Source organism: Anomaloglossus baeobatrachus, chromosome 12 (genome assembly GCF_048569485.1).
Source record: "Anomaloglossus baeobatrachus isolate aAnoBae1 chromosome 12, aAnoBae1.hap1, whole genome shotgun sequence".
Lineage (NCBI taxonomy): Eukaryota > Metazoa > Chordata > Amphibia > Anura > Aromobatidae > Anomaloglossus > Anomaloglossus baeobatrachus.
Genome location: NC_134364.1, coordinates 146384487 through 146402845, shown reverse-complemented (window position 1 = coordinate 146402845; position 18359 = coordinate 146384487). Strand labels below are relative to the sequence as shown.

The 18359-nt window shown below is 40.4% G+C and overlaps 1 protein-coding gene across 2 annotated transcripts in view; it reads left to right on the top strand.

Annotated features, from left to right (window-relative positions):
* LOC142258350 (V-type proton ATPase catalytic subunit A) overlaps positions 1-18359 on the top strand; it is a 463932-nt gene that overhangs the window by 425815 nt on the left and 19758 nt on the right. The window lies entirely within an intron of this gene.

Here is an 18359-nt window from a genome sequence, read left to right as displayed (position 1 = left end):
ACCTGCAGTCCTATGTAATACAGCAGATAACACAGTGATATCTCTCTAAGTACAGATAATATAGTAGATGTCACCTGCAGTCCTATGTAACACAACAGAAAACAGTGAGATCTCTCTGAGTACAGATAATATAGTAGATGTCACCTGCAGTCCTATGTAACACCACAGATAACACAGTGAGATCTCTCTGAGTACAGATAATGTAGTAGATGTCACCTGCAGTCCTATGTAACACCACAGATAACACAGTGAGATCTCTCTGAGTACAGATAATGTAGTAGATGTCACCTGCAGTCCTATGTAACACCACAGATAACACATTGATATCTCTGAGTACAGATAATGTAGTAGATGTCACCTGCAGTCCTATGTAACACCACAGATAACAGTGATATCTCTCTGAGTACAGATAATGTAGTAGATGTCACCTGCAGTCCTATGTAACACCACAGATAACACAGTGATATCTCTCTGAGTACAGATAATGTAGTAGATGTCACCTGCAGTCCTATGTAACACCACACATAACACAGTGATATCTCTCTGAGTACAGATAATGTAGTAGATGTCACCTGCAGTCCTATGTAACACCACAGATAACACAGTGATATCTCTCTGAGTACAGATAATGTAGTAGATGTCTCCTGCAGTCCTATGTAACACCACAGATAACACAGTGATATCTCTCTGAGTACAGATAATGTAGTAGATGTCACCTGCAGTCCTATGTAACACCACAGATAACACAGTGATATCTCTCTGAGTACAGATAATGTAGTAGATGTCACCTGCAGTCCTATGTAACACCACACATAACACAGTGATATCTCTCTGAGTACAGATAATGTAGTAGATGTCACCTGCAGTCCTATGTAACACCACAGATAACACAGTGAGATCTCTCTGAGTACAGATAATGTAGTAGATGTCTCCTGCAGTCCTATGTAACACCACAGATAACACAGTGATATCTCTGAGTACAGATAATGTAGTAGATGTCACCTGCAGTCCTATGTAACACCACAGATAACACAGTGATATCTCTGAGCACAGATAATGTAGTAGATGTCTCCTGCAGTCCTATGTAACACCACAGATAACACAGTGATATCTCTCTGAGTACAGATAATGTAGTAGATGACACCTGCAGTCCTATGTAACACCACAGATAACACAGTGATATCTCTTTGAGTACAGATAATGTTGTAGATGTCACCTGCAGTCCTATGTAACACCACAGATAACACAGTGAGATCTCTGAGTACAGATAATGTAGTAGATGTCACCTGCAGTCCTATGTAACACCACAGATAACACAGTGATATCTCTCTGAGTACAGATAATGTAGTAGATGTCACCTGCAGTCCTATGTAACACCACAGATAACACAGTGATATCTCTCTGAGTACAGATAATGTAGTAGATGACACCTGCAGTCCTATGTAACACCACAGATAACACAGTGATATCTCTCTGAGTACAGATAATGTAGTAGATGTCACCTGCAGTCCTATGTAACACCACAGATAACACAGTGATATCTCTGAGTACAGATAATGTAGTAGATGTCACCTGCAGTCCTATGTAACACCACAGATAACACAGTGATATCTCTCTGAGTACAGATAATGTAGTAGATGACACCTGCAGTCCTATGTAACACCACAGATAACACAGTGATATCTCTCTGAGTACAGATAATGTAGCAGATGTCACCTGCAGTCCTATGTAACAGCACAGATAACACAGTGATATCTCTCTGAGTACAGATAATGTAGTAGATGTCTCCTGCAGTCCTATGTAACACCACAGATAACACAGTGATATCTCTCTGAGTACAGATAATGTAGTAGATGTCTCCTGCAGTCCTATGTAACACCACAGATAACACAGTGATATCTCTGAGTACAGATAATGTAGTAGATGTCTCCTGCAGTCCTATGTAACACCACAGATAACACAGTGATATCTCTCTGAGTACAGATAATGTAGTAGATGTCACCTGCAGTCCTATGTAACACCACAGATAGCACAGTGATATCCCTCTGAGTACAGAGAATGTAGTAGATGTCACCTGCAGTCCTATGTAATACAGCAGATAACACAGTGATATCTCTCTAAGTACAGATAATATAGTAGATGTCACCTGCAGTCCTATGTAACACAACAGAAAACAGTGAGATCTCTCTGAGTACAGATAATATAGTAGATGTCACCTGCAGTCCTATGTAACACCACAGATAACACAGTGAGATCTCTCTGAGTACAGATAATGTAGTAGATGTCACCTGCAGTCCTATGTAACACCACAGATAACACAGTGAGATCTCTCTGAGTACAGATAATGTAGTAGATGTCTCCTGCAGTCCTATGTAACACCACAGATAACACAGTGATATCTCTCTGAGTACAGATAATGTAGTAGATGTCACCTGCAGTCCTATGTAGCACAGCAGAAAACAGTGAGATCTCTCTGAGTACAGATAATATAGTAGATGTCACCTGCAGTCCTATGTAACATCACAGATAACACAGTGATATCTCTCTGAGTACAGATAATGTAGTAGATGTCACCTGCAGTCCTATGTAACACCACAGATAACACAGTGATATCTCTCTGAGTACAGATAATGTAGTAGATGTCACCTGCAGTCCTATGTAACACCACAGATAACACAGTGATATCTCTCTGAGTACAGATAATGTAGTAGATGTCTCCTGCAGTCCTATGTAACACCACAGATAACACAGTGATATCTCTGAGTACAGATAATGTAGTAGATGTCACCTGCAGTCCTATGTAACACCACAGATAACACAGTGATATCTCTCTGAGTACAGATAATGTAGTAGATGTCACCTGCAGTCCCATGTAACACAGCAGATAACACAGTGATATCTCTCTGAGTACAGATAATGTAGTAGATGTCACCTGCAGTCCTATGTAACACCACAGATAACACAGTGATATCTCTCTGAGTACAGATAATGTAGTAGATGTCACCTGCAGTCCTATGTAACACCACAGATAGCACAGTGATATCCCTCTGAGTACAGAGAATGTAGTAGATGTCACCTGCAGTCCTATGTAATACAGCAGATAACACAGTGATATCTCTCTAAGTACAGATAATATAGTAGATGTCACCTGCAGTCCTATGTAACACAACAGAAAACAGTGAGATCTCTCTGAGTACAGATAATATAGTAGATGTCACCTGCAGTCCTATGTAACACCACAGATAACACAGTGAGATCTCTCTGAGTACAGATAATGTAGTAGATGTCACCTGCAGTCCTATGTAACACCACAGATAACACAGTGAGATCTCTCTGAGTACAGATAATGTAGTAGATGTCTCCTGCAGTCCTATGTAACACCACAGATAACACAGTGATATCTCTCTGAGTACAGATAATGTAGTAGATGTCACCTGCAGTCCTATGTAGCACAGCAGAAAACAGTGAGATCTCTCTGAGTACAGATAATATAGTAGATGTCACCTGCAGTCCTATGTAACATCACAGATAACACAGTGATATCTCTCTGAGTACAGATAATGTAGTAGATGTCACCTGCAGTCCTATGTAACACCACAGATAACACAGTGATATCTCTCTGAGTACAGATAATGTAGTAGATGTCACCTGCAGTCCTATGTAACACCACAGATAACACAGTGATATCTCTCTGAGTACAGATAATGTAGTAGATGTCTCCTGCAGTCCTATGTAACACCACAGATAACACAGTGATATCTCTGAGTACAGATAATGTAGTAGATGTCACCTGCAGTCCTATGTAACACCACAGATAACACAGTGATATCTCTCTGAGTACAGATAATGTAGTAGATGTCACCTGCAGTCCTATGTAACACCACAGATGACACAGTGATATCTCTGAGTACAGATAATGTAGTAGATGTCACCTGCAGTCCCATGTAACACAGCAGATAACACAGTGATATCTCTCTGAGTACAGATAATGTAGTAGATGTCACCTGCAGTCCTATGTAACACCACAGATAACACAGTGATATCTCTCTGAGTACAGATAATGTAGTAGATGTCACCTGCAGTCCTATGTAGCACCACAGATAACACAGTGAGATCTCTCTGAGTACAGATAATATAGTAGATGTCTCCTGCAGTCCTATGTAACACCACAGATAACACAGTGATATCTCTGAGTACAGATAATGTAGTAGATGTCACCTGCAGTCCTATGTAACACCACAGATAACACAGTGATATCTCTCTGAGTACAGATAATGTAGTAGATGTCTCCTGCAGTCCTATGTAACACCACAGATAACACAGTGATATCTCTGAGTACAGATAATGTAGTAGATGTCACCTGCAGTCCTATGTAACACCACAGATAACACAGTGATATCTCTCTGAGTACAGATAATGTAGTAGATGTCACCTGCAGTCCTATGTAACACCACAGATGACACAGTGATATCTCTGAGTACAGATAATGTAGTAGATGTCACCTGCAGTCCCATGTAACACAGCAGATAACACAGTGATATCTCTCTGAGTACAGATAATGTAGTAGATGTCACCTGCAGTCCTATGTAACACCACAGATAACACAGTGATATCTCTCTGAGTACAGATAATGTAGTAGATGTCACCTGCAGTCCTATGTAACACCACAGATAACACAGTGATATCTCTCTGAGTACAGATAATGTAGTAGATGTCACCTGCAGTCCTATGTAACACCACAGATAACACAGTGATATCTCTCTGAGTACAGATAATGTAGTAGATGTCTCCTGCAGTCCTATGTAACACCACAGATAACACAGTGATATCTCTGAGTACAGATAATGTAGTAGATGTCACCTGCAGTCCTATGTAACACCACAGATAACACAGTGATATCTCTCTGAGTACAGATAATGTAGTAGATGTCACCTGCAGTCCTATGTAACACCACAGATGACACAGTGATATCTCTGAGTACAGATAATGTAGTAGATGTCACCTGCAGTCCCATGTAACACAGCAGATAACACAGTGATATCTCTCTGAGTACAGATAATGTAGTAGATGTCACCTGCAGTCCTATGTAACACCACAGATAACACAGTGATATCTCTCTGAGTACAGATAATGTAGTAGATGTCACCTGCAGTCCTATGTAACACCACAGATAGCACAGTGATATCCCTCTGAGTACAGAGAATGTAGTAGATGTCACCTGCAGTCCTATGTAATACAGCAGATAACACAGTGATATCTCTCTAAGTACAGATAATATAGTAGATGTCACCTGCAGTCCTATGTAACACAACAGAAAACAGTGAGATCTCTCTGAGTACAGATAATATAGTAGATGTCACCTGCAGTCCTATGTAACACCACAGATAACACAGTGAGATCTCTCTGAGTACAGATAATGTAGTAGATGTCACCTGCAGTCCTATGTAACACCACAGATAACACAGTGATATCTCTCTGAGTACAGATAATGTAGTAGATGTCACCTGCAGTCCTATGTAACACCACAGATAACACAGTGATATCTCTCTGAGTACAGATAATGTAGTAGATGTCACCTGCAGTCCTATGTAGCACCACAGATAACACAGTGAGATCTCTCTGAGTACAGATAATATAGTAGATGTCTCCTGCAGTCCTATGTAACACCACAGATAACACAGTGATATCTCTGAGTACAGATAATGTAGTAGATGTCACCTGCAGTCCTATGTAACACCACAGATAACAGTGATATCTCTCTGAGTACAGATAATGTAGTAGATGTCACCTGCAGTCCTATGTAACACCACAGATAACACAGTGATATCTCTCTGAGTACAGATAATGTAGTAGATGTCACCTGCAGTCCTATGTAACACCACACATAACACAGTGATATCTCTCTGAGTACAGATAATGTAGTAGATGTCACCTGCAGTCCTATGTAACACCACAGATAACACAGTGATAACTGTCTGAGTACAGATAATGTAGTAGATGTCTCCTGCAGTCCTATGTAACACCACAGATAACACAGTGATATCTCTCTGAGTACAGATAATGTAGTAGATGTCACCTGCAGTCCTATGTAACACCACAGATAACACAGTGATATCTCTGAGTACAGATAATGTAGTAGATGTCACCTGCAGTCCTATGTAACACCACAGATAACAGTGATATCTCTCTGAGTACAGATAATGTAGTAGATGTCACCTGCAGTCCTATGTAACACCACAGATAACACAGTGATATCTCTGAGTACAGATAATGTAGTAGATGTCACCTGCAGTCCTATGTAACACCACAGATAACACAGTGATATCTCTCTGAGTACAGATAATGTAGTAGATGTCACCTGCAGTCCTATGTAACACCACACATAACACAGTGATATCTCTCTGAGTACAGATAATGTAGTAGATGTCACCTGCAGTCCTATGTAACACCACAGATAACACAGTGAGATCTCTCTGAGTACAGATAATATAGTAGATGTCTCCTGCAGTCCTATGTAACACCACAGATAACACAGTGATATCTCTCTGAGTACAGATAATGTAGTAGATGTCACCTGCAGTCCTATGTAACACAACAGAAAACAGTGAGATCTCTCTGAGTACAGATAATATAGTAGATGTCACCTGCAGTCCTATGTAACACCACAGATAACACAGTGAGATCTCTCTGAGTACAGATAATGTAGTAGATGTCTCCTGCAGTCCTATGTAACACCACAGATAACACAGTGATATCTCTCTGAGTACAGATAATGTAGTAGATGTCACCTGCAGTCCTATGTAGCACAGCAGAAAACAGTGAGATCTCTCTGAGTAGAGATAATATAGTAGATGTCACCTGCAGTCCTATGTAACATCACAGATAACACAGTGATATCTCTATGAGTGCAGATAATGTAGTAGATGTCACCTGCAGTCCTATGTAACACCACAGATAACACAGTGATAACTGTCTGAGTACAGATAATGTAGTAGATGTCACCTGCAGTCCTATGTAACACCACAGATAACAGTGATATCTCTCTGAGTACAGATAATGTAGTAGATGTCACCTGCAGTCCTATGTAACACCACAGATAACACAGTGATATCTCTGAGTACAGATAATGTAGTAGATGTCACCTGCAGTCCTATGTAACACCACAGATAACACAGTGATATCTCTCTGAGTACAGATAATGTAGTAGATGTCACCTGCAGTCCTATGTAACACCACAGATAACAGTGATATCTCTCTGAGTACAGATAATGTAGTAGATGTCACCTGCAGTCCTATGTAACACCACAGATAACACAGTGATATCTCTCTGAGTACAGATAATGTAGTAGATGTCACCTGCAGTCCTATGTAACACCACAGATGACACAGTGATATCTCTGAGTACAGATAATGTAGTAGATGTCACCTGCAGTCCCATGTAACACAGCAGATAACACAGTGATATCTCTCTGAGTACAGATAATGTAGTAGATGTCACCTGCAGTCCTATGTAACACCACAGATAACACAGTGATATCTCTCTGAGTACAGATAATGTAGTAGATGTCACCTGCAGTCCTATGTAGCACCACAGATAACACAGTGAGATCTCTCTGAGTACAGATAATATAGTAGATGTCTCCTGCAGTCCTATGTAACACCACAGATAACACAGTGATATCTCTGAGTACAGATAATGTAGTAGATGTCACCTGCAGTCCTATGTAACACCACAGATAACAGTGATATCTCTCTGAGTACAGATAATGTAGTAGATGTCACCTGCAGTCCTATGTAACACCACAGATAACACAGTGATATCTCTCTGAGTACAGATAATGTAGTAGATGTCACCTGCAGTCCTATGTAACACCACACATAACACAGTGATATCTCTCTGAGTACAGATAATGTAGTAGATGTCACCTGCAGTCCTATGTAACACCACAGATAACACAGTGATAACTGTCTGAGTACAGATAATGTAGTAGATGTCTCCTGCAGTCCTATGTAACACCACAGATAACACAGTGATATCTCTCTGAGTACAGATAATGTAGTAGATGTCACCTGCAGTCCTATGTAACACCACAGATAACACAGTGATATCTCTGAGTACAGATAATGTAGTAGATGTCACCTGCAGTCCTATGTAACACCACAGATAACAGTGATATCTCTCTGAGTACAGATAATGTAGTAGATGTCACCTGCAGTCCTATGTAACACCACAGATAACACAGTGATATCTCTCTGAGTACAGATAATGTAGTAGATGTCACCTGCAGTCCTATGTAACACCACACATAACACAGTGATATCTCTCTGAGTACAGATAATGTAGTAGATGTCACCTGCAGTCCTATGTAACACCACAGATAACACAGTGATATCTGTCTGAGTACAGATAATGTAGTAGATGTCACCTGCAGTCCTATGTAACACCACAGATAACACAGTGAGATCTCTCTGAGTACAGATAATGTAGTAGATGTCACCTGCAGTCCTATGTAATACAGCAGATAACACAGTGATATCTCTCTAAGTACAGATAATATAGTAGATGTCACCTGCAGTCCTATGTAACACAACAGAAAACAGTGAGATCTCTCTGAGTACAGATAATATAGTAGATGTCACCTGCAGTCCTATGTAACACCACAGATAACACAGTGAGATCTCTCTGAGTACAGATAATGTAGTAGATGTCACCTGCAGTCCTATGTAACACCACAGATAACACAGTGAGATCTCTCTGAGTACAGATAATGTAGTAGATGTCTCCTGCAGTCCTATGTAACACCACAGATAACACAGTGATATCTCTCTGAGTACAGATAATGTAGTAGATGTCACCTGCAGTCCTATGTAGCACAGCAGAAAACAGTGAGATCTCTCTGAGTAGAGATAATATAGTAGATGTCACCTGCAGTCCTATGTAACACCACAGATAACACAGTGATATCTCTCTGAGTACAGATAATGTAGTAGATGTCACCTGCAGTCCTATGTAACACCAAAGATGACACAGTGATATCTCTGAGTACAGATAATGTAGTAGATGTCACCTGCAGTCCCATGTAACACAGCAGATAACACAGTGATATCTCTCTGAGTACAGATAATGTAGTAGATGCCACCTGCAGTCCTATGTAACACCACAGATAACACAGTGATATCTCTCTGAGTACAGATAATGTAGTAGATGTCACCTGCAGTCCTATGTAGCACCACAGATAACACAGTGAGATCTCTCTGAGTACAGATAATGTAGTAGATGTCACCTGCAGTCCTATGTAACACCACAGATAACACAGTGATAACTGTCTGAGTACAGATAATGTAGTAGATGTCTCCTGCAGTCCTATGTAACACCACAGATAACACAGTGATATCTCTCTGAGTACAGATAATGTAGTAGATGTCACCTGCAGTCCTATGTAACACCACAGATAACACAGTGATATCTCTGAGTACAGATAATGTAGTAGATGTCACCTGCAGTCCTATGTAACACCACAGATAACAGTGATATCTCTCTGAGTACAGATAATGTAGTAGATGTCACCTGCAGTCCTATGTAACACCACACATAACACAGTGATATCTCTCTGAGTACAGATAATGTAGTAGATGTCACCTGCAGTCCTATGTAACACCACAGATAACACAGTGAGATCTCTCTGAGTACAGATAATATAGTAGATGTCTCCTGCAGTCCTATGTAACACCACAGATAACACAGTGATATCTCTGAGTACAGATAATGTAGTAGATGTCACCTGCAGTCCTATGTAACAGCACAGATAACACAGTGATATCTCTGAGTACAGATAATGTAGTAGATGTCACCTGCAGTCCTATGTAACACCACAGATAACAGTGATATCTCTCTGAGTACAGATAATGTAGTAGATGTCTCCTGCAGTCCTATGTAACACCACAGATAACACAGTGATATCTCTCTGAGTACAGATAATGTAGTAGATGTCACCTGCAGTCCTATGTAACACCACAGATAACACAGTGAGATCTCTCTGAGTACAGATAATGTAGTAGATGTCACCTGCAGTCCTATGTAACACCACAGATAACACAGTGATAACTGTCTGAGTACAGATAATGTAGTAGATGTCACCTGCAGTCCTATGTAACACCACAGATAACACAGTGATATCTCTCTGAGTACAGATAATGTAGTAGATGTCACCTGCAGTCCTATGTAACACCACAGATAACAGTGATATCTCTCTGAGTACAGATAATGTAGTAGATGTCACCTGCAGTCCTATGTAACACCACAGATAACACAGTGATATCTCTGAGTACAGATAATGTAGTAGATGTCACCTGCAGTCCTATGTAACACCACAGATAACAGTGATATCTCTCTGAGTACAGGTAATGTAGTAGATGTCACCTGCAGTCCTATGTAACACCACAGATAACACAGTGATATCTCTGAGTACAGATAATGTAGTAGATGTCACCTGCAGTCCTATGTAACACCACAGATAACAGTGATATCTCTCTGAGTACATGTAATGTAGTAGATGTCACCTGCAGTCCTATGTAACACCACAGATAACACAGTGAGATCTCTCTGAGTACAGATAATGTAGTAGATGTCACCTGCAGTCCTATGTAACACCACAGATAACACAGTGATATCTCTGAGTACAGATAATATAGTAGATGTCACCTGCAGTCCTATGTAACACCACAGATAACACAGTGATATCTCTCTGAGTACAGATAATGTAGTAGATGACACCTGCAGTCCTATGTAACACCACAGATAACACAGTGATATCTCTCTGAGTACAGATAATGTAGTAGATGTCACCTGCAGTCCTATGTAACACCACAGATAACACAGTGATATCTCTCTGAGTACAGATAATGTAGTAGATGCCACCTGCAGTCCTATGTAACACCACAGATAACACAGTGATATCTCTCTGAGTACAGTTAATGTAGTAGATGTCACCTGCAGTCCTATGTAACACAGCAGAAAACAGTGAGATCTCTCTGAGTACAGATAATATAGTAGATGTCACCTGCAGTCCTATGTAACACCACAGATAACACAGTGATATCTCTCTGAGTACAGATAATGTAGTAATGTCACCTGCAGTCCTATGTAACACCACAGATGACACAGTGATATCTCTGAGTATAGATAATGTAGTAGATGTCACCTGCAGTCCTATGTAACACCACAGATAACACAGTGATATCTCTCTGAGTACAGATAATGTAGTAGATGTCACCTGCAGTCCTATGTAACACAGCAGAAAACAGTGAGATCTCTCTGAGTACAGATAATGTAGTAGATGTCACCTGCAGTCCTATGTAACACCACAGATAACACAGTGATATATCTCTCAGTACAGATAATGTAGTAGATGTCACCTGCAGTCCTATGTAACACCACAGATAGCACAGTGATATCCCTCTGAGTACAGATAATATAGTAGATGTCACCTGCAGTCCTATGTAACACCACAGATAACACAGTGAGATCTCTCTGAGTACAGATAATGTAGTAGATGTCTCCTGCAGTCCTATGTAACACCACAGATAACACAGTGAGATCCTTCTGAGTGCAGATAATGTAGTAGATGTCACCTGCAGTCCTATGTAACACCACAGATAACACAGTGATATATCTGAGTATAGATAATGTAGTAGATGTCACCTGCAGTCCTATGTAATACAGCAGATAACACAGTGATATCTCTCTGAGTGCAGATAATGTAGTAGATGTCACCTGCAGTCCTATGTAACACCACAGATAACACAGTGATATCTCTCTGAGTACAGATAATGTAGTAGATGACACCTGCAGTCCTATGTAACACCACAGATAACACAGTGATATCTCTCTGAGTACAGATAATGTAGTAGATGTCACCTGCAGTCCTATGTAACACCACAGATAACACAGTGATATCTCTGAGTACAGATAATGTAGTAGATGTCACCTGCAGTCCTATGTAACACCACAGATAACACAGTGATATCTCTCTGAGTACAGATAATGTAGTAGATGTCACCTGCAGTCCTATGTAACACCACAGATAACACAGTGATATCTCTCTGAGTACAGATAATGTAGTAGATGACACCTGCAGTCCTATGTAACACCACAGATAACACAGTGATATCTCTCTGAGTACAGATAATGTAGTAGATGTCACCTGCAGTCCTATGTAACACCACAGATAACACAGTGATATCTCTGAGTACAGATAATGTAGTAGATGTCACCTGCAGTCCTATGTAACACCACAGATAACACAGTGAGATCTCTCTGAGTACAGATAATGTAGTAGATGTCACCTGCAGTCCTATGTAACACCACAGATAACACAGTGATATCTCTCTGAGTACAGATAATGTAGTAGATGTCACCTGCAGTCCCATGTAACACAGCAGATAACACAGTGATATCTCTCTGAGTACAGATAATGTAGTAGATGTCACCTGCAGTCCTATGTAACACCACAGATAACACAGTGATATCTCTGAGTACAGATAATGTAGTAGATGTCACCTGCAGTCCTATGTAACACCACAGATAACACAGTGATATCTCTCTGAGTACAGATAATGTAGTAGATGTCACCTGCAGTCCTATGTAACACAGCAGAAAACAGTGAGATCTCTCTGAGTACAGATAATGTAGTAATGTCACCTGCAGTCCTATGTAACACCACAGATGACACAGTGATATCTCTGAGTATAGATAATGTAGTAGATGTCACCTGCAGTCCTATGTAACACCACAGATAACACAGTGATATCTCTCTGAGTACAGATAATGTTGTAGATGTCACCTGCAGTCCTATGTAACACCACAGATAAAACAGTGATATCTCTCTGAGTACAGATAATGTAGTAGATGTCACCTGCAGTCCTATGTAACACAGCAGAAAACAGTGAGATCTCTCTGAGTACAGATAATGTAGTAGATGTCACCTGCAGTCCTATGTCACACCACAGATAACACAGTGATAGATCTCTCAGTACAGATAATGTAGTAGATGTCACCTGCAGTCCTATGTAACACCACAGATAGCACAGTGATATCCCTCTGAGTACAGAGAATGTAGTAGATGTCACCTGCAGTCCTATGTAATACAGCAGATAACACAGTGATATCTCTCTAAGTACAGATAATATAGTAGATGTCACCTGCAGTCCTATGTTACACCACAGATAACACAGTGATATCTCTCTGAGTACAGATAATGTAGTAGATGACACCTGCAGTCCTATGTAACACCACAGATAACACAGTGATATCTCTCTGAGTACAGATAATGTAGTAGATGTCACCTGCAGTCCTATGTAACACCACAGATAACACAGTGATATCTCTCTGAGTACAGATAATGTAGTAGATGCCACCTGCAGTCCTATGTAACACCACAGATAACACAGTGATATCTCTCTGAGTACAGTTAATGTAGTAGATGTCACCTGCAGTCCTATGTAACACAGCAGAAAACAGTGAGATCTCTCTGAGTACAGATAATATAGTAGATGTCACCTGCAGTCCTATGTAACACCACAGATAACACAGTGATATCTCTCTGAGTACAGATAATGTAGTAATGTCACCTGCAGTCCTATGTAACACCACAGATGACACAGTGATATCTCTGAGTATAGATAATGTAGTAGATGTCACCTGCAGTCCTATGTAACACCACAGATAACACAGTGATATCTCTCTGAGTACAGATAATGTAGTAGATGTCACCTGCAGTCCTATGTAACACAGCAGAAAACAGTGAGATCTCTCTGAGTACAGATAATGTAGTAGATGTCACCTGCAGTCCTATGTAACACCACAGATAACACAGTGATATATCTCTCAGTACAGATAATGTAGTAGATGTCACCTGCAGTCCTATGTAACACCACAGATAGCACAGTGATATCCCTCTGAGTACAGAGAATGTAGTAGATGTCACCTGCAGCCCTATGTAACACAACAGAAAACAGTGAGATCTCTCTGAGTACAGATAATATAGTAGATGTCACCTGCAGTCCTATGTAACACCACAGATAACACAGTGAGATCTCTCTGAGTACAGATAATGTAGTAGATGTCTCCTGCAGTCCTATGTAACACCACAGATAACACAGTGAGATCCTTCTGAGTGCAGATAATGTAGTAGATGTCACCTGCAGTCCTATGTAACACCACAGATAACACAGTGATATATCTGAGTATAGATAATGTAGTAGATGTCACCTGCAGTCCTATGTAATACAGCAGATAACACAGTGATATCTCTCTGAGTGCAGATAATGTAGTAGATGTCACCTGCAGTCCTATGTAACACCACAGATAACACAGTGATAGATCTCTCAGTACAGATAATGTAGTAGATGTCACTTGCAGTCCTATGTAACACCACAGATAACACAGTGATATCTCTCTGAGTACAGATAATGTAGTAGATGACACCTGCAGTCCTATGTAACACCACAGATAACACAGTGATATCTCTCTGAGTACAGATAATGTAGTAGATGTCACCTGCAGTCCTATGTAACACCACAGATAACACAGTGATATCTCTGAGTACAGATAATGTAGTAGATGTCACCTGCAGTCCTATGTAACACCACAGATAACACAGTGATATCTCTCTGAGTACAGATAATGTAGTAGATGTCACCTGCAGTCCTATGTAACACCACAGATAACACAGTGATATCTCTCTGAGTACAGATAATGTAGTAGATGACACCTGCAGTCCTATGTAACACCACAGATAACACAGTGATATCTCTCTGAGTACAGATAATGTAGTAGATGTCACCTGCAGTCCTATGTAACACCACAGATAACACAGTGATATCTCTGAGTACAGATAATGTAGTAGATGTCACCTGCAGTCCTATGTAACACCACAGATAACACAGTGATATCTCTCTGAGTACAGATAATGTAGTAGATGTCTCCTGCAGTCCTATGTAACACAGCAGATAACACAGTGATATCTCTCTGAGTACAGATAATGTAGTAGATGCCACCTGCAGTCCTATGTAACACCACAGATAACACAGTGATATCTCTCTGAGTACAGATAATGTAGTAGATGTCACCTGCAGTCCTATGTAACACCACAGATAACACAGTGATATCTCTCTGAGTACAGATAATGTAGTAGATGTCTCCTGCAGTCCTATGTAACACCACAGATAACACAGTGATATCTCTCTGAGTACAGATAATGTAGTAGATGTCACCTGCAGTCCTATGTAACATCACAGATAACACAGTGATATCTCTCTGAGTACAGATAATGTAGTAGATGACACCTGCAGTCCTATGTAACACCACAGATAACACAGTGATATCTCTGAGTACAGATAATGTAGTAGATGTCACCTGCAGTCCTATGTAACACCACAGATAACACAGTGATATCTCTGAGTACAGATAATGTAGTAGATGTCACCTGCAGTCCTATGTAACACCACAGATAACACAGTGATATCTCTCTGAGTACAGATAATGTAGTAGATGTCACCTGCAGTCCTATGTAACACCACAGATAACACAGTGATATCTCTCTGAGTACAGATAATGTAGTAGATGTCACCTGCAGTCCTATGTAACACAGCAGAAAACAGTGATATCTCTCTGAGTACAGATAATATAGTAGATGTCACCTGCAGTCCTATGTAACACCACAGATAACACAGTGATATCTCTCTGAGTACAGATAATGTAGTAGATGACACCTGCAGTCCTATGTAACACCACAGATAACACAGTGATATCTCTGAGTACAGATAATGTAGTAGATGTCACCTGCAGTCCTATGTAACACCACAGATAACACAGTGATATCTCTCTGAGTACAGATAATGTAGTAGATGTCACCTGCAGTCCTATGTAACACCACAGATAACACAGTGAGATCTCTCTGAGTACAGATAATGTAGTAGATGTCACCTGCAGTCCTATGTAACACCACAGATAACACAGTGATAACTGTCTGAGTACAGATAATGTAGTAGATGTCACCTGCAGTCCTATGTAACACCACAGAAAACACAGTGATATCTCTCTGAGTACAGATAATGTAGTAGATGTCACCTGCAGTCCTATGTAACACCACAGATAACACAGTGATATCTCTGAGTGCAGATAATGTAGTAGATGTCACATGCAGTCCTATGTAACACCACAGATAACACAGTGATATCTCTGAGTACAGATAATGTAGTAGATGTCACCTGCAGTCCTATGTAACACCACAGATAACAGTGATATCTCTCTGAGTACAGATAATGTAGTAGATGTCACCTGCAGTCCTATGTAACACCACAGATAACACAGTGATATCTCTGAGTACAGATAATGTAGTAGATGTCACCTGCAGTCCTATGTAACACCACAGATAACACAGTGATATCTCTCTGAGTACAGATAATGTAGTAGATGTCACCTGCAGTCCTATGTAACACCACAGATAACACAGTGATATCTCTGGGTACAGATAATGTAGTAGATGTCACCTGCAGTCCTATGTAACACCACAGATAACACAGTGATATCTCTCTGAGTACAGATAATGTAGTAGATGTCACCTGCAGTCCTATGTAACACCACAGATAACACAGTGATATCTCTCTGAGTACAGATAATGTAGTAGATGACACCTGCAGTCCTATGTAACACCACAGATAACACAGTGATATCTCTCTGAGTACAGATAATGTAGTAATGTCACCTGCAGTCCTATGTAACACCACAGATGACACAGTGATATCTCTGAGTACAGATAATGTAGTAGATGTCACCTGCAGTCCCATGTAACACAGCAGATAACACAGTGATATCTCTCTGAGTACAGATAATGTAGTAGATGTCACCTGCAGTCCTATGTAACACCACAGATAACACAGTGATATCTCTGAGTACAGATAATGTAGTAGATGTCACCTGCAGTCCTATGTAACACCACAGATAACACAGTGATATCTCTCTGAGTACAGTTAATGTAGTAGATGTCACCTGCAGTCCTATGTAACACAGCAGAAAACAGTGAGATCTCTCTGAGTACAGATAATATAGTAGATGTCACCTGCAGTCCTATGTCACACCACAGATAACACAGTGATTTCTCTCTGAGTACAGATAATGTAGTAATGTCACCTGCAGTCCTATGTAACACCACAGATAACACAGTGAGATCTCTCTGAGTACAGATAATATTGTAGATGTCACCTGCAGTCCTATGTAACACCACAGATAACACAGTGAGATCTCTCTGAGTACAGATAATGTAGTAGATGTCACCTGCAGTCCTATGTAACACCACAGATAACACAGTGATATCTCTCTGAGTACAGATAATGTAGTAGATGTCACCTGCAGTCCTATGTAACACCACAGATAACACAGTGATATCTCTCTGAGTACAGATAATGTAGTAGATGTCTCCTGCAGTCCTATGTAACACAGCAGATAACACAGTGATATCTCTCTGAGTACAGATAATGTAGTAGATGTCTCCTGCAGTCCTATGTAACACCACAGATAACACAGTGATATCTCTCTGAGTACAGATAATGTAGTAGATGTCACCTGCAGTCCTATGTAACATCACAGATAACACAGTGATATCTCTCTGAGTACAGATAATGTAGTAGATGACACCTGCAGTCCTATGTAACACCACAGATAACACAGTGAGATCTCTCTGAGTACAGATAATGTAGTAGATGTCACCTGCAGTCCTATGTAACACCACAGATAACACAGTGATATCTCTCTGAGTACAGATAATGTAGTAGATGTCACCTGCAGTCCTATGTAACACCACAGATAACACAGTGATATCTCTCTGAGTACAGATAATGTAGTAGATGTCACCTGCAGTCCTATGTAACACAGCAGAAAACAGTGATATCTCTCTGAGTACAGATAATATAGTAGATGTCACCTGCAGTCCTATGTAACACCACAGATAACACAGTGATATCTCTCTGAGTACAGATAATGTAGTAGATGACACCTGCAGTCCTATGTAACACCACAGATAACACAGTGATATCTCTGAGTACAGATAATGTAGTAGATGTCACCTGCAGTCCTATGTAACACCACAGATAACACAGTGATATCTCTCTGAGTACAGATAATGTAGTAGATGTCACCTGCAGTCCTATGTAACACCACAGATAACACAGTGAGATCTCTCTGAGTACAGATAATGTAGTAGATGTCACCTGCAGTCCTATGTAACACCACAGATAACACAGTGATAACTGTCTGAGTACAGATAATGTAGTAGATGTCACCTGCAGTCCTATGTAACACC